Here is a 24478-nt window from a genome sequence, read left to right on the forward strand (position 1 = left end):
TAACAGAGCTAGAGCTCAAGGGGGAGGGAGGGAGGGAGAAGAATGGACTGGGAGTCTGGGATTGGTAGATGTAAACTGTTACATTTAGAATGCATAAACAACAAGGTCCTAATATATAGCACAAGGAACTATATTCAGTATCCTGTGATAAACCATAATGGAAAAGAATATAAAAAAAGAATGTCTATATGTCTATAACTGACTCACTTTGCTGTACAGCAGAGACTGGCACAACATTGTAAATCAACCATACTTCAATAAAATAAAAAGAAAGAAAGGACTAGGTCAAATATGGAAAATCTAGATTCATTACTTCCTTAATTTTACAAATGATTTTGTAATTAAATTCACAGTCAATGTTTCCTGTCACATCTGCACTTGCTGTGGAACAGGCTTCAAGGCACAGTCCTGACTTAGCTCTGCCTCTCTAGCCAGCTTAGAATTGAAGCAAAATTCTTAAGTGTCAATGCATGTGAAACCAGTATGATGATAAAGGGCAACAACTGACATCATCAAAACACAACTTTATTTTCCACCATCCCTTTAAAATATATTCAAGTCAGGGTGATTTTTCTCTGCCCTTGGATGAAAACTTCCACACCAGCACCTTTTATGCACACTTTTTGACAGAGATCAGAATGTCCAATCAAAGATATTAATGAAAACTCTGAATTTTATTGAGCATTATAACCTCTCCTTCTTCAGTGAGAACTTCAGGGGAAATGGAAGCCTGCAGTAGGCAAAAGAGAATAATAAGCTTCTTGTCTAATTCTTTATTTGTTCTTTTCAACCCTCACCCGACCTTGCTGGGCACATTCTGACACCTACAGAGTCCGGGAAGGGTGAGTGTGAAGTATTAAAGGAAAGTGAAATCTTTTATTTAAATGGTACAATTGTAGGTTGTTTTTATGGTCTCTGGGCCTCAAATATGTTTAAAGCTGGTGTGTGTGTGTGTGTGTATGTGTGTGGTGCTGCCAGAGACTCTTTAATAGTTTGTGGTTTTTCTTTCCAACTAAAGTTCATGTGACCTGGGTAAGCAGATGCATCATTTTATGGATGACAATTTTCCATAAATTAAGCAATTCCTAGGAATACAAAGCCTCCCCCCTTAGTTTCTTGTTACAGGGATTTGTGCATCCCAAGTGACCCAATTGGACAAGACCCATTATGAACACAGGCTGGTTCTTCCCCTTTACAGATGGCCTCCAGCTATCCGTAGGAAATACCTTGTTCTCACCAACTCTTAGAGGTAGGCTGATTGCAGACTAGCAGCCCTCTCCTGGATGTCCAACAAAGTAGCACGGCTTGGACCTTCCTTCTGTCCTTTGTGGGAGTCACACCAGCCTAGATGCAGGGTGACCTCTTTCACTGGGAATGAGATGAGACCTTCCTGTGAGGTGGTGGGCAAATCAGAGCACAACAGCTCTTTCTAAAGAAAAACTCTTCTCAAATACTTCTTACCAAACCCTCTCTTTCACTTGCCAACCCCTTTTTATAGATTTTATCTACCTGAGGAATCCAAAAGTTCTAGACTTGATTCAAAGAATTGCCTTTTAACATCTGCTTATGATGATTTGAAACCACACTTTGGAAATTCTCATGTCTTGTCAATTGGTGCCTGGTTGGATTTCATTTTTAATATCTTGCAATATGTGATTTATAGTCAAGGGTATAGGTATATGAGTCTTAGAGAAGCAGTTCCTGCAGCCAAGTAGGTGTTTATTAGATGTTGAGATAATAGATGGATAAAAGCAAATTCAACCATGCTGTTGATCATTTGTGAGCTGAAATGGAAGATCTTACCTCCAGTCTATTATTTGCAATGGACATGATTGGGAAAGGGAACATATTTACAAAAATCTTATATAGGGATTGCTCAGTCATTATTTTGACTTACCTCCCAAAACTTGTACAGTGAAAATTCTCTAATCAGGTGGCCTCTTCTAAATCAAATTAAATTTTAAGGTACTTATGGATGTCCTTTATAATTTTCAAAATAAAATTTTAAAAAGCAATATTTATTTTGTTTAACTTGGAATATCTTCAAATTAATATGTATTTATCACATTATTTACCATTTGGAAAAAGTGCTTTTTTTGGAAGCCATCATTTGATACCACCATGAATGATAAAAACAGCAAATACAGTTTACAGATCATTGCATTTATAGTCTTCTTTTCCCCATCATTATTCCTTTTATTCCAGAGGAATAAATAAGTTTTTCCAGAGTCAAGTGAAGAGCTATAGTGACATTGATGGGCAAGCATATTTTGGGCTTTGTCAATTCAGATAAAATCCAAGCTATTTTTTAGCAAGGATTACAATCAAGTGATGTATATTTAAAAAGGACCTGTGTATACAGTCACAAGTAATGATGATAGTATCTTAGAGTATTCTTTTTGTAAAATTCATCATTTGTTCAACATGATTTGTAACATGTCTAGTATTTCTGTTCTCCTCAGTTTTCTATCATTGGTTGTATTTGAAACTGATTTGAAATACAAAACACATTATAAGACATATTATGTGACTGCGTGCAAGACAAAGCCAAATTATCCATCAAGAATGGGGAGACCTACAAGGGGAGGAAGGGGAGCAAAAATGAGAAGGCTGTCACCTGTGCTCACACTGTAGAATTATACTATCAGCAACCGTGCTATTTCCTGGATCACTGGCCTTTCAACACAGTAGCAAACTGAAATGACAAACACAATTTCTTCCTTCAAATACTTTATACAATCAGATTTGTTTGTACAAAACAACTAAAAAAATGGCTCAGAACTTAAAGAGGGCTGGAAATTGTAACTGCCCAATTGTTATAATAGTGAAGCATGGATTGTGGGAAGGACTGCCCGAGTTCTAACCCTGCCTTCTACACTAAGTAGTTGTGTGACCAGGGTAATCACTTAAATGGCTTGAGTGCTATTATTACTTAAGTAATAGTACTTACCTCAGGCAGTTTTTGTAAAAATGAATGAGATAGTCCATGCAAAACATGTAGCAAGTTCCTGGCACATAGTGAACTTTTGAGAATATTGGGTAGTGATTTTTTGGAGGGTGAGCTGCTGTACAGGCGTCAGTCAGTCGACCATTATTTAGTGACCATCACAGGGGGTCAGATACTGAGAGAGCACTGGGATCAGAGCTTGACAGGCAGTCGTAGTCTCTGTTCTAAAGAGCTTTCAATCTGGTAGAAAAGACAGACAAAACACAGAGTCAAAGGAAATGACTGCAAATTTTACAGACACTAAGGAGATAAAATAGGACAAAACTAGTGAGGGATCTATGTTGGCTATGGTGTTAGAAATGTTATCATTAAGAAGGGAACATTTAGTATTGCCAGTGATCAGCTTAAAAGATGAGAGGAGCCGTGTGAAGAATGTGAGCACAAGCGCTCAAGCAGGTGAAAGGCACGTGTAAATGCAATGAGAAAGGAACAATGCTTCGAACAGTGTAAGAACTGATAGACCAGGGAGGCTGGAGCACACTCTTGAGTAAGGGAGGCAGGGGCATCATGCCTTGAATATATAGTCAGAGTTCACCTCACTCAAGATCCCATGGACCATTGTAGGGATTTGGGATTTCATTGTATGGAATGGGAAACCACTGAAAGGTTTTAAGCAAAGTTGCAACATGACGTAGTTTGCATTTAAAACCTCTCTTCTGCTGCTTTATGGACAAGTATCTCCAAATGTTTTGCATGCTGATCAGACAATGGAGAAGGCAGAATTTGAACCTAGGTAGTCATCCCCACAACCATGTGCTTAACCATTGTGCAATGCTGCTTCTGATTCTATAACTCCTATGTCTAGGTTGTGTCATTTTTAGTTACTTTGTACCAACAAATCTGATTGTACAGAGTATTTGAAGGAAAAAAAAAAAGAAATGCATAGCCATTTCAACTTGGTATTGTGTTGAAAAGAAATAACATGCTAACTACTCATGTAATTCTGTGATGTGGGCATCAGGTAATACCATTTTCACTTTGCAGCCCTTCTCCCTCTTATAGGCTGTCCTAGTCTTAACTTGGCTTCTTCATCTTGCAGTAAATCACATATGTCTTATAATTGCAACAATGTTTTTATAATAATTAACAAAATACTTGGTTCCCAATGGATACCAGGCAGTATCTTGCATGTTAGATCAGTTTCAAATAGAACCAATGATAGAAAACTGGGGAGAATAAAGATACTGAATGTGCTCAGACCCTATCAAAGGAATGGCAGATTTTTTTTAAAAAAAAGAATACTCTTTAAAATACTATTAGCACTACCTGTGACTGTGTATAAACAGGTCATTTTTCAGACATCACTGGATGTTAATCTTTGCTAACAGAATAGTCTGTCATTTACTGCTTGGGGTTTATTTGAATTGACAAAGCACAAAACATTTTTGCTTATCGCTGTCACTACAGTGCTTCAATTGAGTCTTGAAGAGCTTAATGCAGGAAAAAGAAAAATGATGACAGGTTAAATAATTACAAATGTAATCGTCTACAAACTGTATTTGCAGTTTTTCAACAATAATGATGTTATGATCTGAGGGACTTCAAAAGAAAAAATAACTTTTTTTTTTTTTACCAATTGGCAAATATATTAGAAGACATTGCAAGTTAAAGAAGATATTTTTAAAAATTATTTTGAAAACTATAAAAAGTAACCAGAAATGATGAAAACTTAAATTTGGTTTAGTGGGGATCATCTGATTAGAGAAACATAATTGTGTCAGCTTTGAGAAGTAAGTCAACATCATGACAGCAATCCTTATATAAAATTTGGGAGATATGCTTCCTCTCCCAGTCATCTCCACTCCAAGTGCTAGATTGAGAGTTTGAATCTTCCATTTTTGTTTTAAGTTATATATGTACTGAAATCATCAAATGAAATAATTAAATAATTGAAGGTTAATAAAAGTAAATCTCTCTATTTTTTTATACAAAAGTAAGTCTACCTAAAATATCTATGAAATTTATCCTGAGTCCATTGCTGCTAAGATAATGTAACCCACATTGGAGACAATTGTAGTAGAAAGGGGATGGGAGCAAAGCAGTGTTGGAGATAGGGGGTGCATCAGTGTACATCAGTGTAGCTGCTGTGGTTGTCCAGTTGTAATTGAGGACAGCTTCAACGAGGGTGGTGGCGATTCTTATGATGAAAAGACAATGCCTTTAAGATATATTTTTCTCATGCATAATTGACAGATCACCATAATTACCATGACTGTACCCACTTCTTGTCTCACAGCATCAATGGTTTTCCCATTAAATGCTTATTCATTTTAATTCCACGAATGAAGTCTATTGAGGAAAGTTAGTGGGCTAATGGATTAAAAACACCTCTAATTAGACTAGTTCGCTTTCTGATATGACTGGCAAAATGGGATTGAGTTGGAGAATTTGTGATATTTTTATTCTGTTTATTGACAGAGGTCAATGGGTGGTAGAGATGTATAAAATTAAATGTAATAATGTCAAAAATTGAAGTCAACTTAATCTACATCCAGCTAGTTAGGAGGTGCCAATTTTATACTAGGGTACAATCCTGGGTTCCCAGAATAAGCCATTAATCAAGGATAGCACACACACCTGTGAACTTCCCAAGGTCCTCTGATTACAGACAGGAAACTTGCTCATTCTTCCTTCCACCTTTGTTATCAAAGGCTGAGACACTTTTTTTTTTGCAATAGTTTTCAGAAAGAGGACTCTTGGATAACACTACTTGTGAAGGTTTGTAAAACAATTAAGTGTATCAATTTTCTATAAGTGTTACATACCAGCTGCAAACTTAGTGGCTTAAAACAGCAATCTTTCAGATCACTCAGGAATTTGCCTTTGGGCAGGAACCTCTCTTCTTGTTTCTCTTTTTTTTTTTTCTTTTTACAACAGTCTGCTTTGATTTTTTTCTAACATCTTTATTGGAGTATAATTGCTTTACAATGGTGTGTTAGTTTCTGCTTTATAACAAAGTGAATCAGCTATACATATACATATATCCCCATATCTCCTCCCTCTTGCGTCTGTTTCTCTTGACATTTGCTGGTGCACCTTCACTAGGGCTGAGCATCCCCTCTTGAGATAGCTTGATCACAGGGCCCAATCACTCGCCAAGCTGGCACTGGCTGTCAGCTGGGGCTAGGTTCTGGGGGCCTGTGTTCCTCTTCCTTATGGCAAGGTGGCTGAGCTCCAAAGCAAGTGTCCGAAGAGAACCAGGCAAAACTTGTATAGTCTTCTGGCATCTAACCTCAGAGATCGCATAATGTCACTTCCGTCACAGCCATACTCTGGCCAGGTTAGGAGACGGGAATGTCAAAGTCATATGATAGGTAGAGCATGTGGGGTGAGTGAAATTGTTGCAGCCATTTTCAGAAAATACAATCTGTCATAACTAACTTTTCTTAGATATTACCTAAAAGTTTTCATTTTTTTATTTTTTTATTTATTTTTATTTTTATTTTTAGCTGTGTTGGGTCTTCGTTTCTGTGCGAGGGCTTTCTCTAGTTGCGGCGAGCGGGGGCCACTCTTCATTGTGGTGCGCAGGCCTCTCACTATCGCGGCCTCTCTTGTTGCGGAGCACAGGCTCCAGACGCGCAGGCTCAGTAATTGTGGCTCACGGGCCCAGTTGCTCCGCGGCTTGTGGGATCTTCCTAGACCAGGTCTCGAACCCGTGTCCCCTTCATTGGCAGGCAGATTCTCAACCACTGCGCCACCAGGGAAGCCCCATTTTTTTTATGATTAACAATTTCTCTCTCTCGAGGTGTTACCATGAGAGGCACATAGACTAGATTTTCTGTAAGAAAACATAGTTATATTAGAAACTGGAGGTAGTATTACTTTATTGTAATTGTTATTTGTATTTTGGGCATCATTCGTTATTGATTAAATGAAGATATATTAGAATTCTAAGAACTGCAAAGACACGAAGCAGGCATTTCAGTCTGCTACAGGCAAACACACATACCCGTCCCCACACACGCACGGCCTCACATTACCCTCCCCCCACCACGTGCACACACAGACCCTGCTGCTGCTTTGCATTTCTGGGATGTCCTCCACCCTGGGACGCTCAGACTGTGCTCTGAGGGTCCCAAAGACCAAGAGCAGACAGGACGCCACCCCTACCTGCAGTACACATACCGATAACACTGACAAAGTTTCTGGAGCCCTGGAGACAAGGCTCCCAGGGGGGACAGGAGGCAGCAAAGAGAGAAGAGGTGGGGTAGGGTGTGGGACCAGATGGCCACAGCACCCGAAAGCCGAGAGGAAGGGTCGTTCGGGGCGGCGGCGCGTGCAATCCGTGCGCAGCCGGGGCCGCAGCTCCCTCACTCCGGCCGGCCCGCCAGCCCGCGGTCCCTCCGCCGGTGCTTCCGTCCACCTCCAGGCCCCTTGGCGGCGGTGGGTCGTCCGCTCAAGGGGCGCCACCCGCCCCTGAACTGTCTTCGTTGGTGCCCCTTCAACTTAAATGGAACGGGGGTCTAAGCGCCCTGCCCTAGGACCGCTCAGGGGAGATCGCTGCGGCGCCACTCAGGTTTGGGACCTCTCTCCGGTTCAACGATGGGGAAAGGTGGGAAAAGTTGCGGGGCGGCGGCGCCACTGTTCAGCCGGGCTGTGCGCCTTCCATCACCTGTGGGCTCGCGCTCCTCTGCGGGGCGGAAGGTTGAGGCTTCTGCGGCCTCAGCCACACCCGGGCTCGGAGCTGCTCTGCGCCCTGCTCTAGGGAGGGTGGTGGCATTTCAACTTGGGGAGGCGAGGCTGGGCTCCTACCGCGCCTGCGCTTCGCCCAGGGCGCCCTCTAGAGGGAGCCAGTGGAGAAGGGAAGGGAGCCTGAGCCCGGGGGGTAAATGCCCTGCCGTAGGGCGTGGACAAAACCTCTAGCTTCCTGGTGAAGGAGTTAAGGAGGACCCGCAGTGGGTTTGCTCCAACAGGAGACTCAGCACCGGAGCAAGCCATGGTCCGGTGGTTTAAAAAAAAAAAAAGCAGAGTGAATAGAGGCATGGTGATGGGCTGGGAGCCAAGAAATGCAGAGTGGAAAGGGTTAAAGTCAGCGGGGGATCAAAAGGGGAAGAGGTTGGATGAGGGCTTCTGGATTTGGGAGAAGCTATGAACTAGAGCCTACACCCCTATTCCTTGGAAATAATAGAACTTGCTGAAAAAACTATCTCCATCCCATCTCATCCTCATCTCCTTCAAAATCCAAGTGTCCAGGAAACTTCCAAGCAAGAAGACAAATCTACTTCCTGGAGAGTGAGTGCACAGATTATCCAGCCTGGTACCTTTCCCTGTTTTCAGTTGTAATGTAATTGCCAGAAACCTTTTCCTGGAAGAAAAGTGCTACTTTAGTTAGTTGTACTCATCTTTAGTTTTTTATTTAAAGTTTATTTAAAGTACACATTTTAAAATAATCTGCTCGTTTTTATTTCTTTGGTACATAGGTATATATTATATTAAGACAAATCATAATAACATTTAGTATGATATCATCCACAGGGTTTACCCTACAATTCAACCTTTATGTGACAGGTTATGATTTCATATCATTCTCTGGATTGGTTTAATTAAATAATTGAATCAGATATTCTTTCCATTAGGGTTTGAGAGACTTTTGCCTTCACCTCATAACTTAATCACCATATCTCTCATATCATAACCCTGAAAATTAATCCTCCAATTTGAACTTGAATCCTCTTATACTAATTGAATAACTTTCCTGCTGCTTTAAATAATTAATCAAAGTTCTATATTTAAGCAGAAAGTTTAAATTCTTGAAACATGTAAGACTTGTTAAGCCAAAATTCAAAGAACTTTGGGCTTGAATTATTTCTGCCGTTTAATAGTGTCCAAGTTGGAAAACACCCCTTTGGGTTCTATATTTGTTCATCCTGAAATAAAAATCTTGGAAAGACTGAGGAGAAGAGAGCACATTTTTTTTGGCAAATCAGAAACTTCAGTTAAGAAATGGAACAAAATACTGCTGGGTTTTTGTCAAAAGTGCTCGAAATCTTAATGGGCCTTATTTGGTTCAGGACACAAGAAGAGAATGACAGAATGAAATTTCTGTAGTAAGCTATAATATTTGTTATATATAAATATCAAAGCATGTTTATTAGTGGAATTTCTTTTCTTTGAAGCCTTATATTCAATAATGACAACCCCCAAACACACTAAGAGGTAGTTTTTTCAGTATGTGCATACTTGCTGAAAAGGAAGAATTTATTTTGTTCCCTAAAATAATATGAAAATACAGTTCTACCTGTTTGTTTATCTTAATTACTGTGTTATTTCTCTACCTAAACAAAGATTCTGGGAAAGATTCCTGAAAGATTCCTTTCCTTTTCAGAAAGGGAAACACTGGGCAAACAGCATTCCTGCAGCAAGCAAAAGCCATGGTAGACAAGAGTGTCAGGATGAAACACACCAGAGCGAGATTAATGGCCACCTTTGAAAAGCATGTTTCTCATTACTTTGGATGGGAAAGCTATTTGAAAGATGTACATGAGACAAAAAGCAACTTATTATATAATGTTTATTATGAAAGAATAGGATCTATTCTTACATATAGGTAAGAAAAAAATAGGATGTAAATGTTGTACACAAGAAGATTCATGTGTTTTTAAAATTCTCATGTTGGAATAATTTTAGATTCATAGAAGAGTTGCAATGGATGTGGAGAGAGTTTCTGCATTCCATTCACCCAGATTTCACATTTCATATCATACGTTTGTAATAAAATAGTTAGTTTGCATCCCTTCCTGAGATTTCACAACATGATGGTTGACTTTTCTTTTAACTTGTACTCTTTGTGATATACGGTTATATGAGTTTTGTTAGATGCATAGTCATGTATCCACCATCTACTACTATAAAGAAGAGTTCCATCACCCTAAAATTTTCTCTGTACTGCTGTTGTGTAGTCAGCTCTTCCCCCGTCTCTCAGTACTTACCATCCACTGATCATCACGCCATCTCACAGTTCTGTGTCTTTCTCAATGTCATATAAATGCAGTCATGCAATATATATCCTTTTGGGTTTGACTTCTTTCACTTAGCAAAATGCTTTCAAGGTTCATCTATGCTTTTGCATGAATTAATATAGCCCATTCCTTTTTATTGTTGAGTATTATTCCATTGTATGGATGTACTATAATTTGTTTATCCATTACCCTGTTTCCAGGTTTTATGAATAAACCTACTATAAACTCTCTTCAGGGGATTTTTACAGAGATGGTAATGTTTGTGTTCGGTCTAGAAGACTAAATTGCAGCTCACCAAGTAGAAACGCTAAATGAGAGACTTAGAGGTTGGAAAACTAATGAATAAAAATAGAAGAAAAACTTGAGTTTCAGCCCAGATTCTACCACCCAATGTTGGGAAGGGCATTCTGAGTCTCAATTTCTTTATCTGTAATAGGGCTGTTGCAGTAATCAAGGAAGATGCTGCACATGAAACATCCCATATGTGATAAGATGCTGTGCTGTATTGGCCATCATAGTAACTGCAGCTGAGTTCATCAAGCACTCTTTGAGCACACGCACTGTGTTGGTAGAAGTAGCAAGAACAGATGAGTCAGTTCCTAGATCTAAGCCCAGTGTTTTATGGGAGACGGACCTGAAAAAGGAGGAACACAGAAGGTGTGTTAGGAAGACGGCATATAAATGTTAACGACAGCCTCTACTGTGCATGTTGGGCTGACTAGGAGATGGTGATGTGCACGGCAAATATGTAGATGTCAATCCTTAGAGTTAGTGTGGGGTACTGGAAAGAGCGCAGACTTTGGGATTAAAGAGAATAAGTCCAATCTTATTATTCATGTGGCTATTAAATAAATCAATAGTCTTGAGCAAGTTGCTTCATTTCTTAGAGCAGAGGGATTTACAGTTATTAATCAAGATATAAAAAGTACTTGACACATTCACTCTCTCACTCACTTATTCATTCAACAAATACTAACATTGTTTGTAATGCAATAGATTAGATAGACAAGGAGAGGAAATAAAACCATAAATACATGAAATGAATAGTGACTTTTGGATGATGATAAATCATGTAAATTTAATAGATAGGGTGATGTGATAGGGAGTGACAGAAGAAGAGACATTAGATTGGGTGGATAAGGAAATGCTTTCGAAGGAGGAAATATTTTAGCTGAAATGTGAATGATGAGAAGGAGTTGGCTATGTTCAATGGACTGTTCCATAAACATAATGAATGCTTATTACAGAACCCATGTTTGTTATCTTAAAAAGTAGGTATCAAATTGTCAGATCAGGAAGGGGTTAGAGATAATCATAACATGTGATTATTTTATCTTTAATTCTGAGGAATGTGTTAAAATGCAGATCCCAGGGCTCCAGCTGTCAGTTGCCCTCTTAGCCCAGCACAGAGCCAAGGTCTAATTTCTAAGCTTGGCAAAACTATCCAAGTCCCGCTTTCCTTCTAAGGCATCATTCTATTTGGGTTCCAAAGAGTCAACAGATACACTGTTGCTGTGCTTCTAGCAGCCTAATTAAAGGGAAAACTGACAGGCCCCGGAGGTCCTGAAGGGTAGAATTGGAAAGAATGCCCTGAACTTATGCTGGATGTTGACCATGAATCAGGCTTTTCCAACTGCAGCCTTTTCTTCTCTGCTGGCTTCCCTGCTACCTAAAAGACAAATTCTGGAAAACACCATGGATTACTGTTGATTGGGTAGTGAAAAATAATCTCATCTGCTTGGACCCTGCCTTGTATCAATAATGTTGCTATTAATGCCATCGATTTAATCAAAGGGATTTGATTGGTATGGCTCCTGTTACATGTTAACAGATTGCTGCTCTAAAAGATTGAGTCAGTTTATATTATTGCCAGCATTGGCTCAGGGGTCCAATAAACCCCAATTGTGAGTAAAAAGAAGGTTTTGAATCAATTTTTTAGCTTGAAATAACTGATGCTTACTTTATATGCATACTTTTATTTAATATCCAACTTCATTTTTCCCCCTTCAAATAGTTTAAAAGAATTTTGAGATTTTGTTCCAGTTATCTTTTCTTAGGCTCAGTTCTCCCCTCTCTTCCTCCCAGGAACTGGGTTATAGAATTGTATCTGCAAATCTTTAATGCCAGTGGCACGAAATATTGTGAAGCTATATACTGAGAGGGCTAAGTGCAAGTGTGAAGATGGTCTCTATACTGGGGACTTTTTCCTGGGCTGTGAGAGGGACTGTCCCTAAGAAAATGCACTCTGAGGCCCCTTCTCTCTGTTGCTCTTTCCTTCTTACTTCCATAACTATGGGAGATGCTGTCACATCAACATTCAGAGCAGGTTCAAAAATGTGAAAAAGCCCCTAAAAGTTTTCAGCCCAAGGCAGCCAACAGGGACTGAGGAGAATCCAATATCTCCCCTTTGCCTAGGGGATAGTAGGTGCTCACAGGTTTTCTGTTCTTATATGGACTTTAGTTGAGAGATAGAGGGGGCAGAAATAAATGTTTTATTAAATTTTAAAAAAGGAGTACACTGGAGTGTAAAAAGTAAAAATTAGTCCCCTTCCAAATAATATCTGGATTAAGTTTAATGTGTTTCTAATAGATTTACATTATTTTCTTTAAAAAATGAAATAATTCTAACATATATAAAGCATTATAAAGTAACATAATGGACTAGTGGACTCAAGAACCCATCTTTGAAACATTTTGCCATATTTCAATTTTTTATTTGCATATTAAAAATAAACTCATGATTAAGTTGGTTGATTTTTGTAACACAATTGGATCATACTGTTCATATTGTTCTTAACTTACGTTTTTTATTCAACAATAACTCACATTTTTGAATATATAGATCATGTTTCTCAACATGGGAGGTGCGTCATAAGCATTTGAGGAGCTTTGAAAACAACACCCACACCCACACCCACACCTGCTGAGATTCTGATTCAATTAGCTGGGGAGGGGTAAAAGTCCCCAGATGAATCTAATGGGTAGCCGGGCTTGGAAGCTATTGATGTGAATATGACTCCTTTAAAAAAATTATGTTGGATGTGCCTGAGTTTCTGTACTTTTCCACAACTTATTTATTGATGGATATTTAGGTTGGGTTCAGTTTAACAGCATCTGGCATAGTTATCTTTTCTCCCATACATACATATGTACTCTGAGTCCTAATGCAGCTGCCTGACAAGTCTCTGATTGATAGAAGTGCTCCTAAAATTGTAGGACACACACCTGTTGACCTTGTTTGCCTTGGTTTGAAGCTAGCTTTGATAATTAGGAATCATGGTAAATGATGTGAGCTTAGACTTGATCCCAGAAAAGGCAGGTAATGACCCAATGCAGGTGTGTCTACTCAGGGCCAATCTGCGGGTTACTTTACGGCAGGCCAGCACTGTCATGATTTGTGCTATTTAAACTCATTACCACAGCACTGGGGTGCTCACATTTTTCTAGTAGCTCAACTGACCGTTTGACTTGCGTGATAGCATCACCAGTTTTCCTGCCTCGTAGGTTAGATGTTTGGTTGCCTGCTTTACGGCAGAGGCATCTCGTCAAAGATCCCGAGGAAGCAAAACATGGGACGAAGAAATATTAGCTCCTTCACTGTGTTCCTGGATATAAGGTAAGAGGAAATATTAAATTTTACTGTTCAGCCTTACCAGACTTGACACTGCATGCAAATGTGAGCTGATGTGACCTTATTCTTTAAAATGTTTGCCTGTGCTTTAAAAACAAACAAAACCTCTGAAAGAAATGCAAAGGAAGGGGATTAAATTTAAATTTAAGAGAATTGGAATTTGTATCTAGACTTTCGGTTTTTAGAAAGGCTGGTGTAAAAGATAATTTATTTGAAAAGGAATATTGGTTGCATAAAGATAGGCTGAAAGTGGTGTTTTTTCGGTGTTTCTTTATTCACCCTGTGCCCAGGGTCTCTCCTCTGCTGAGACTGCCTGGAACCAGGACTCTGGTTTTAAATTCCAGCCTGAGCTCCTTTTCAACGAAAAAAGCAATACTTCTAGGTACATTGGTGATAATTGCTGATAAAAATATGTATTTGAGGCAAAATTCATCCTTCTCAATCCTGGGCAAAGCTTGAATCTGTTTGACTTTATTTTTTAACGTGTATTTACTGAGTGCCTGATATCAAACAAAGCAAGTATGGTATCCTCTTTCATAAAGCTAACAGTCTGGTGGGAAAACAGATGGAAGCATTACAGAACATAATTCAGAAAACATTCCGCCCTTTCTCTCTGTTTTTACTCTCCTCTTTCTACCTCTCCGCTTCCCTTGATTCCCTCCTCCCTCTTTCTGGCCCCGCAATGAGGACACACACCTGGGGCTCCTGAAGATAAAGTATCTGAGTCTATGGGGAAATGATGTGATACATTCCCTTATACAGCTGGACCAGGAAGTCTCCCAACTTGTAAGAAAGAAAATAAAATTGTCCGGAGCGAGAGACCAGCAACTAGGACATGGGCATGAATGGCGGGTGGGGGGAAGGACTGAGCTAAGACCCAGGCTGGGAAGACGGTTGTGTGGGATGCGTGTGTGGGAGGATACTAGATTCGGAGATGTGAAATAATGTCTGTACCTCGTGTAGAAAACTATGCTTTTAGAGTCATAATTCTTCACTGAAGAAATGAAATGCAAGTATGTATTACGAACTATCCTTGAATGTAGTGAGCACTTGGCTCAATTCATAAGCTGAGGCTGAAAAAACTTAAAGACGAGTTTACCAATGTGTCGCTCCACAGAGGACATCTGGGATCATGACAGATTTTAAAAACTGTTGTAACAGCAAATTGTTCTGTCTCAGATCTCCCCTTGAGGCATTATCGGGGTGGACCAAACACACACACACACACACACACACACACACACACACACACACACACACTCAGTTTTCCTTGCCATGTAAGACTGTTGAACTGCATGAGGGAGAGGAAGATTCAGGAAGAGAAACAATGTATGTAGCTAGAGCTATAAAAATATCAATACACACCATATACGTATATACAGAGACATACACACTACCTTTAAAAAATATATTTTGGTGCTGTCCTGGTTTTTCAAAAGTGGGAGAAAGGATCTAATTCCGATTAATGAGTCTGATGTGATTCAAAAGAAATATAATTTTTTCTTTGGACAAGGACTCTGCTGGATGGATTCATACTTGATTAAAACTCAAATCATGGCAACCTTGAAAGCTGTTTCTAAGATTTGCTCGAAGTTTCTTCACTTGACCATATCTGGTACAACATTTTTTTCAGCAACTTAAAAAAAAAAAAAAAGAAGCTTTTTATCACCTTGAGATCATTTAAAAACTAAGCTAAACAGTCATTATATTATGAGGAAAAAAAAAAAGATTCAAAACAAAATACTTGAAGAAGTAATTCAGCAAGAGGTACCCAAAATAAAGTTCTATGAAACTATGCACACCTTTTGCTCCTGAAATTCGAATTATACTTTTCATCCTAAGAAAAATATTAGGCAAGAGTCAATGATACAGCACTACAATTTCTCATTACTGCTTTACATAAAATAGTAAATTACAGAAACCTACATTCCCAAGACTACAGTATTAGTTTTGCCCTAACAAATTAATGAAATATTTTTAAAATCACATAAAATATGCTTTAGTGATTCCATAAAATGACCATGATATTTTGAGAAGGTGGAGGGGGGTAGAATGTACAAAATATTATTAGAGTATGATGACATTTTTTTGTCTAAAAATGCACTGATTGACTGATTTACTAGGCACAATCACATAGCTCATGACTTCACGAACTTTTGTAAGTTGAGCCTAATTAATTTAACTGGGAATTATCTTTGTACTCAAGTAGGGGAGGGTGGAGGGAGTTCTGTTGGCTAAAATCCATAATGTTCATGAAGCAGCATCTTCATCAAGAGAAAAAGGAACTACAGTTGGAACTGGAAATCAAGAGTGGGAAGCAAAGTGAGCAGAGGTCTGGAAGAAAAATATAAAACATAAAAATTTGTGGAACCCAGTGAAAAACAACCTGGAGAACCAGGAACCTAGGAGACCCAAGGGTGAATAATGCCAGGTTCCACCAACAGGGGGAGCCCCACTCATGACAGCACCTGGGCTGGGTGGCCTTTTCTCTCTCTCCTTCAGCACTATTTGCTGTTGGAAACAAAAAAAGAATGAGACACTGATGTTGCCTTAAATCACAGAAGGAGGTAGTAAGTGAGGTGGGGAGTGTCAGGGGATATTCATTTGAAACAATGAATAAATGTATTAAATACAAATATAAGGGATGATGTCTATATTTTAAGATTGCATGACACTTTTTGATTTAAAACCTCAAATGGAATTTGTCCCACTTGAATCTAATGGGTTATGTGAAGCCAAGACATTATCGTGCCCATTCTACAGATGAGAAATGTCACTTGCTGTGTTACCCCCAATGATAAAAACAATGGTTCGCTCTCACAACACAGGGAGAAACACCTTCCTGTGAGCTGGCCTGGAGAGCCTTTATGGAGGTCACGTAATTTGGAAGAGTCCAGATTGGTTGAGCTAGAATGTAAATTCCAGGAGAGTATGGACTGTGGCTGTCCCATGCATAACTGGATCACCAGCACTGAAACAATGAATACTCAGCAAATGCAGAATGAAGGAATAAATGAAAGAAATGATACATGCATGGACTGCAGCTGAGGTGTGGTTGTCAGGCAGGTGTGGACTCCTACAGATTAGGGCCCAGCCACCACTCTCTGACCAGGATGTTATGGAGCAGGGATTGGCCCTCTGGAGGGCTTTAGGCCACACAGTTTGGTCTCCTCCCTCCGAGGTGAGGATTGGTGGGTGGGGCATTCATCTTTTTCTATCAGCAAATATTTATCTGACACCCACTGTGGGGCAGGTGCTGGCCTGAATGCCAGTCAATTTCCTGGCCTGGTTCAGGGCTTCTCACGGTTTCCCAGGCCCTTAGCAAGTGCTTGGTTGCCCCTGACAGGCCCCATCCACTCAGGCCTCCAGCCAGGAGAGGCTGAGTGAGTAAGGCTGCTCCATCAGAACCTCAAGAGTACATCAGGGTTCCCTATCCTGGTGAGTTGACACATCAACCTTACCCTTCTCTCCACCTACACACAGGGGCCTTGAAATGGGATCAGTCTCTGGCAGGAAGCAGAGATGGAGTCTTAGTTCTTTCCCCACAGAGGCCAGAAGAAGAGGCAGTTGGAAGCAATGTCACAGTTCCAAACCTCTCCTTCAGGAACAGAGGCCTGAGAGGGTAACAGGCTTTCCTAAAGCCCCAGCCAGTAAACAATAGCTCCTACCCTATATCCGAGCAACATGTTCCCCTTCCCCTCCCCCAGTGAAGAACAGGTGCCACAGCAGTCCTGGGAGCACCAGCCCTCTCAAAGGCAGGCCCTGCCTCCCCAGGAGCAGAGGACTCCTTAAAATGCTTAAGGAGGTCTGGAAGCAGCTGCCTCCAGCCCTGTTCTCCAAGGCATAATGAGCCCCTTGCTACTCACTCAGAGCCAGAGAAGCATTAAACACAAAGACAATGGGACGTTTAAAAAGCTTCCCTGTCAAAAGTTATTTTACCATTTATTTCTTTTTTTTTTTATGGTGACACTGGGCAGAATATTTATTTTTTAACATCTGTATTGGAGTATAATTGCTTTACAATGTTGTGTTAGTTGCTGCTGTATAAAAAAAGTGAATCAGCTATACATATACATATATCCCCATATCTCCTCCACTTGCATCTCCCTCCCACCCTCCGTATCCCACCCCTCTAGGTGGTCACAAAGCACCGAGCTGATCTCCCTGTGCTATGCGGCTACTTCCCACTAGCTAGCTATTTTACATTTGGTAGTGTATATATGTCCATGCCACTCTCTCACTTCCTCCAGCTTACCCTTCCAACTACCCCGTGTCCTCAGGTCCATTCTCTACTGCTGCATCTTTATTCCTGTCCTGCCCCTACGTTCTTCAGAACCTTTTTTTTCTTTTTTAGATTACATATATATGTATTTGTTTTTCTCTTTCTGACTTACTTCACTCTGTATGACAGACTCTACGTCCATCCACCTCACTACAAATAATTCAATTTTGTTTCTTTTTATGGCTGAGTAATATTCCATTGTATATATGTGCCACATCTTTATCCATTCATTTGTCGATGGACACTTAGGTTGCTTCTATGTCCTGAATATTGTAAATAGTGCTGCAATGAACATTGTGGTACATGACTCCTTTTGAATTATGGTTTTCTCAGGGTATATGCCCAGTAGTGGAATTTCTGGGTCAAATGGTAGTTCTATTTTTAGTTTTTTAAGGAACCTCCATGCTGTTCTCCATAGTGGCTGTATCAATTTACATTCCCACCAGCACTGCAAGAGGGTTCCCTTTTCTCCACACCCTCTCCAGCATTTATTGTTTGTAGATTTGTTGATGATGGCCTTTCTGACCTGTGTGAGGTGATACCTCATTGCAGTTTAGATTTGCATTTCTCTAATGATTAGTGATGTTGAGCATCCTTTCATGTGTTTGTTGGCAATCTGTATATCTTCTTCGGAGAAATGTCTATTTAGGTCTTCTGACCATTTTTGGGTTGGGTTGTTTGTTTTTTTGATATTGAGCTGCATGAGCTGCTTGTATATTTTAGAGATTAATCCTTTGTCAGTTGCTTCGTTTGCAAATCTTTTCTCCCATTCTGAGGGTTGTCTTTTCATCTCGTTTATGGTTTCCTTTGCTGTGCAAAAGCTTTTAAGTTTCATTAGATCTCATTTGTTTATTTTTGTTTTTATTTCCATTTCTCTAGGAGGTGGGTCAAAAAGGATCTTGCTGTGATTTATATCAAAGAGTGTTCTTCCTATGTTTTCCTCTAAGAGTTCTATAGTGTCTGGCCTTAATTATATTTATGTCTGTAATCCATTTTGAGTTTATTTTTGTGTATGGTGTTAGGGAATGTTCCAATTTCATTGTTTTACATGTAGCTGTCCAGTTTTCCCAGCACCACTTATTGAAAGGTTGTCCTTTCTCCATTGTATATTCTTGCCTCCTTTATCAAAGATAAGGTGACCATATGTGCATGGGTTAATCTCTGGGCTTTCTATCCTGTTCCATTGATCTATATTTCTGTTTTTGTGCAAGTACCATACTCTCTTGATTACTGTAGCTTTGTAGTATAGTCTGAAGTCAGGGAGCATGATTCTTCCAGCTATGTTTTTCTTTCTCAGGATTCCTTTGGCTATTCGGGGTCTTTTGTGTTTCCATACAAATTGTGAAATTTTTTGTTCTAGTTCTGTGAAAAATGCCAGTGGTAGTTTGATAGGGATTGCACTGAATCTGTGGATTTCTTGGGGTAGTATAGTCATTTTCACAATGTTGCTTCTTCCAATCCAAGAACAAGGTATATCTCTCCATCTATTTGTATCATCTTTAATTTCTTTCATCAGTGTCTTATAGTTTTCTGCATACAGGTCTTCTGTCTCCCTAGGTAGGTTTATTCCTAGGTATTTTATTCTTTTTGTTGCAGTGGTAAATGGGAGTGATTCCTTAATTTCTCTTTTAGATTTTTCATCATTAGTGTATAGGAATGCAAGAGATTTCTGTGCATTAATTTTGTATCCTGCTACTTTACCAAATTCATTGATTAGGTGTAGTAGTTTTCTTGTAGCATCTTTAGGATTCTCTATGTATACTAGCATGTCATCTGCAGGCAGTGACAGCTTTACTTCTTCTTTTCCAGTCTGGATTCCTTTTATTTCTTTTTCTGCTCTGATTGCCGTGGCTAAAACGTGCAAAACTATGTTGAATAATAGTGATGAGAGTGGGCAACCTTGTCTTGTTCCTGATCGCAGTGGAAATGGTTTCAGTTTTTCACCATTGAGAATGATGTTGGCTGAGGGTTTGTCATATATGGCCTTTATTATGTTGAGGTAAGTTCCCTCTATACTACTTTCTGGAGGATTTTTATCATAAATGGGTGTTGAATTTTGTTGAAAGCTTTATCTGCTTCTATTCAGATTATCATATGGTTTTTATCCTTCACTTCGTTAATATGGTGTCTCATTGCCTGATTTGCGTATATTGAAAAATCCGTGCATTCCTGGGATAAACCCCACTTGATCATGGTGTATGATCCGTTTAATGTGCTGTTGGATTCTGTTTGCTAGCATTTTGTTGAAGATTTTTGCATCTATGTTCATCAGTGATATTGGCCTGTAGTTTTCTTTTTTTATGACATCTTTGTCTGGTTTTGGTATCAGGGTGATGGTGGCCTTGCAGAATGTGTTTTCTTGATGAGTCTTGCTAATGGTTTATCAATTTTGTTTATCTTCTCAAAGAACCAGCTTTTAGTTTTATTGATCTTTGCTATTGTTTCCTTCATTTCTTTTTCATTTATATCTGATCTGATTTCTTTCCTTCTGCTAACTTTGGGGTTTTTTTGTTCTTCTTTCTCTAATTGCTTTAGGTGTAAGGTTAGGTTTTTTATTTGAGATTTTTCTTGTTTCTTGAGGTAGGATTGTTTTGCCATAAACTTCCCTCTTAGAACTGCTTTTGTTGCATCCCATAGATTTTGGGTCATCATGTTTTCATTGTCATCTGTTTCTAGATATTTTTTGATTTCCTCTTTGATTCCTTTAGTGATCTCTTGGTTATTTAGTAGCGTATTGTTTAGCCTCCATGTGTTTGTATTTTTTACAGTTTTTACCGGTAATTGATATCTAGTCTCCTAGCGTTGTGGTCGGAAAAGGTACTTGATACGATTTCAATTTTCTTAAATTTAGCAAGGCTTGATTTGTGACCCAAGATATGATCTATCCTGGAGAATGTTCCATGAGCACTTGAGAAGAAAGTGTATTCTGTTGTTTTTGGATGGAATGTCCTATAAATATCAATTAAGTGCATCTTGTTTAATGTGTCATTTAAAGCTTGTGTTTCCTTATTTATTTTCATTTTGGATGATCTGTCCATTGGTGAAAGTGGAGTATCAAAGTCCCCTATTTTTACTGTGTTACTGTCGATTTCTCCTTATGGCTGTTAGCATTTACCTTATATACTGAGCTCCTATGTTGGGTGCATAAATATTTACAATTGTTATATCTTCTTCTTGGATTGATCCCTTGATCATTATGTAGTTTCCTTCTTTGTCTCTTGTAATAGTCTATTTTAAAGTCAATTTTGTCTGATATGAGAATTGCTACTCCAGCTTTCTTTTGATTTCCATTTACATGGAATATCTTTTTCCATCCCTTAACTTTCAGTCTGTATGTGTCCCTAGGTCTGAAGTGGGTCTCTTGTAGACAGCATATATATGGGTCTTGTTCTTATATCCATTCAGCCAGTCTATGTCTTTTGGTTGGAGCATTTAATCCATTTACATTTAAGGTAATTATCAATATGTATGCTCCTATTACCATTTTCTTAATTGTTTTGTTATTGTAGGTCTTTTCCTTCTTTTGTGTTTCCTGCCTAGAGAAGTTCCTTTAGCATTTTTTGTGAAGCTGGTTTGGTGGTGCTGAATTCTCTTAGCTTTTGCTTGTCTGCAAATGTTTTAATATCTCTGTCAAATCTGAATGAGATCCTTACTGGGTAGAGTAATCTTGGTTGTAGGTTTTTCCCTTTGATCACTTTAAATACGTCCTGCCACTCCCTTGTGGCTTGCAGGGTTTCTGCTGAAAGATCAGCTGTTAACCTTATGGGGATTCCCTTGTATGTTATTTGTTGCATTTCTCTTGCTGCTTTTAATATTTTTTCTTTGCATTTAATTTTTGATAGTTTGATTAATATGTGTCTTGCTGTGTTTCTCCTTGGATTTATCCTGTATGGGACTCTCTGCACTTCCTGGACTTGATTGACTATTTCCTTTCCCATATTAGGGAAGTTTTCAACTATTATTTCTTAAAATACTTTCTCAGTCCCTTTATTTTTCTCTTCTTCTTCTGGGACCCCTATAATTCAAATGTTGGTGCATTTAATGTTGTCCCAGAGGTCTGTGAGACTGTCCTCAATTCTTTTCATTCTTTTTTCTTTATTCTGCTCTGCTGTAGTTATTTCCACTATTATATCTTCCAGGTCACTTATCTGTTCTTCTGCCTCAGTTATTCTGCTATTGATTCCTTCTAGAGAATTTTAAATTTCACTTATTGTGTTGTTCATCATTGTTTGTTTGCTCTTTAGTTCTTCTAGGTCCTTGTTAAATGTTTCTTATATTTTCTCCATTCTGTTTCCAAGATTTTGGATCATCTTTACTATCATTACTCTGAATTCTTTTTCAGGTACACTACCTACTTCCTCTTCATTTGTTTGGTCTGGTGGGTTTTTACTTTACTCCTTCATCTGCTGCGTATTTCTCTGTCTTCTCATTTTCCTTAACTTCCTGTGTTTGGGGTCTCCTTTTCGCAGGCTGCAGGTTCGTAGTTCCCGTTGTTTCCGGTGTCTGCCCCCAGTGGGTAAGGTTGGTTCAGTGGGTTGTGTAGACTTCCTGGTGGAGGGGACTGGTGCCTGTGTTCTGGTGGATGAGGCTGGATCTTGTCTTTCTGGTGGGCAGGACCACATGTGCTGGTGTGTTTTGGGGTGTCTGTGAACTTATTATGATTTTATGCAGACTCTCTGCAGTGGGTGGGGTTGTGTTCCTGTCTTGCTAGTTGCTTGGCATGGGCTTTCCAGCACTGGAGCTTTCTGGTTGTTGAGTGGAGTTGGGTCTTAGCTTTGAGGTGGCGATCTCTGGGAGAGCTGTCTCCAATTGATATTACATGGGACCTGGAGGTCTCTGGTGGTCCAGTGTCCAGAAATCAGCTCTCCCACTTCAGAGGCTCAGGCCTGACACTCAGCCAGAGCACCAAGACCCTGTCGGTCACACAGCTCGGAAGAAAATGGAGGAAAAAAAAGAAAGAAACAAAATGAAAAATAAAATAAAATAAATAAAGTTATTAAAATAAAAAATTAAAAAATTCTTTAAAAAATTTAAGAAGTAATTTAAAAAATGAGAAAAAGAAGAGAGCAACCAAACCAATAAACAAATCCACCAATGATAACAAGTGCTAAAAACTGTACTAAGGGGCTTCCCTGGTGGTGCAGTGGTTGAGAGTCTGCCTGCCAATGCAGGGGATGCGGGTTCGAGCCCTGGTCTGGGAAGATCCCACGTGCCATGGAGCAACTGGGCCCATGAGCCACAGCTACTGAGCCTGCACGTCTGGAGCCTGTGCTCTGCAACAAGAGAGGCCACGACAGTGAGAGGCCCGCGCACCACAATGAAGAGTGGCCCCTGCTCGCCACAACTAGAGAAAGCGCTTGCACAGAAACGAAGACCCAATACAACCAAAAAATAAATAAATAAATAAAAATCCAAAGTACGTTTAAAAAAAAAAAAAACTGTACTAAGATAAACATAAAAATCAGAAACTAGGCAGTCTCATACAGCAAACCCCAAGTCTACAGTTGCTGCCAAAGTCCACTGCCTCAATTTTGGGATGATTCGTTGTCTATTCAGGTATTCCACAGATGCAGGGAACATCAAGTTGATTGTGGGGATTTAATCTGCTGCTCCTGAGGCTGCATGGAGAAATTTCCCTTTCTCTTCTTTGTTCGCACAGCTTCCGGGGTTCAGCTTTGGATTTGGACTGGCCTCTGCATGTAGGCCACCCGCAGGCTTCTGTTCTCTCCCAGATAGGATGGGGTTAAAGTAGCAGCTGATGAGGGGGCTCTGGCTCACTCAGGCCAGGGGGAGGGAGGGGTACGGATGCGGGGCGAGCCTGCGGAGGCAGAGGCCAGCGTGACGTTGTAGCAGCCTGAGGCGCGCCGTGCGTTCTCCCGGGGAAGTTGTCCCTGGATCACGGGACCCTGGCAGTGGCGGGCTGCAGAGGCTCCAGGGAGGGGAGGTGTGGATAGTGACCTGTGCTCGCACACAGGCTTCTTGGTGGCGGCAGCAGCAGCCGTAGCGTCTCATGCCCGTCTCTGGGGTCCGCGCTGATAGCCGCGGCTCGCGCCCGTCTCTGGAGCTCATTTAGGCTGTGCTCTGAATCCCCTCTCCTCACGCACCCTGAAACAATGGTCTCTTGCCTCTTAGGCAGTTCCACAGTTTTTCCCGGACTCCCTCCCAACTAGCTGTGGCGCACTAGCCCCCTTCAGGCTGTGTTCACGCAGCCAACCCCAGTCCTCTCCCTGGGATCTGACCTCTGAAGCCCGAGCCTCAGCTCCCAGCCCCTGCCCGCCCCAGTGGGCAAGCAGACAAGCCTCTCAGGCTAGTGAGTGCTGGTCGGCACTGATCCTCTGTGTGGGAATCTCTCCACTTTGACCTCTGCACCCCTCTTGCTGCACCCTCCCCCATGGCTCCGAAGCTTCGCTCCACCCCGTCTCCACCAGTGAAGGGGCTTCCTAATGTGTGGAAACTTTTCCTCCATCATAGCTCCCTCCCAGAGGTGCAGGTCCCGTCCCTATTCTTTTCTCTCTGTTTTTTTCTTTTTTCTTTTGCCCTACCCAGGTACATGGGGAGTTTCTAGCCTTTTGGGAAGCCTGAGGTCTTCTGCCAGTGTT

The 24478-nt window shown here is 40.3% G+C and overlaps 1 long non-coding RNA gene across 2 annotated transcripts in view; it reads left to right on the top strand.

The window, feature by feature from the left end:
* Positions 1–24478, top strand: part of LOC132350506 (uncharacterized) — a 608613-nt gene that overhangs the window by 341650 nt on the left and 242485 nt on the right. For both annotated transcript variants that reach the window (XR_009497936.1, XR_009497937.1), the window contains exon 7: positions 13471–13582. This is a non-coding gene — a long non-coding RNA (uncharacterized LOC132350506). The remainder of the gene's footprint in view (positions 1–13470; positions 13583–24478) is intronic.

This window comes from Balaenoptera ricei, chromosome 16, assembly GCF_028023285.1.
Source record: "Balaenoptera ricei isolate mBalRic1 chromosome 16, mBalRic1.hap2, whole genome shotgun sequence".
Classification (NCBI taxonomy): Eukaryota; Metazoa; Chordata; class Mammalia; order Artiodactyla; family Balaenopteridae; genus Balaenoptera; species Balaenoptera ricei.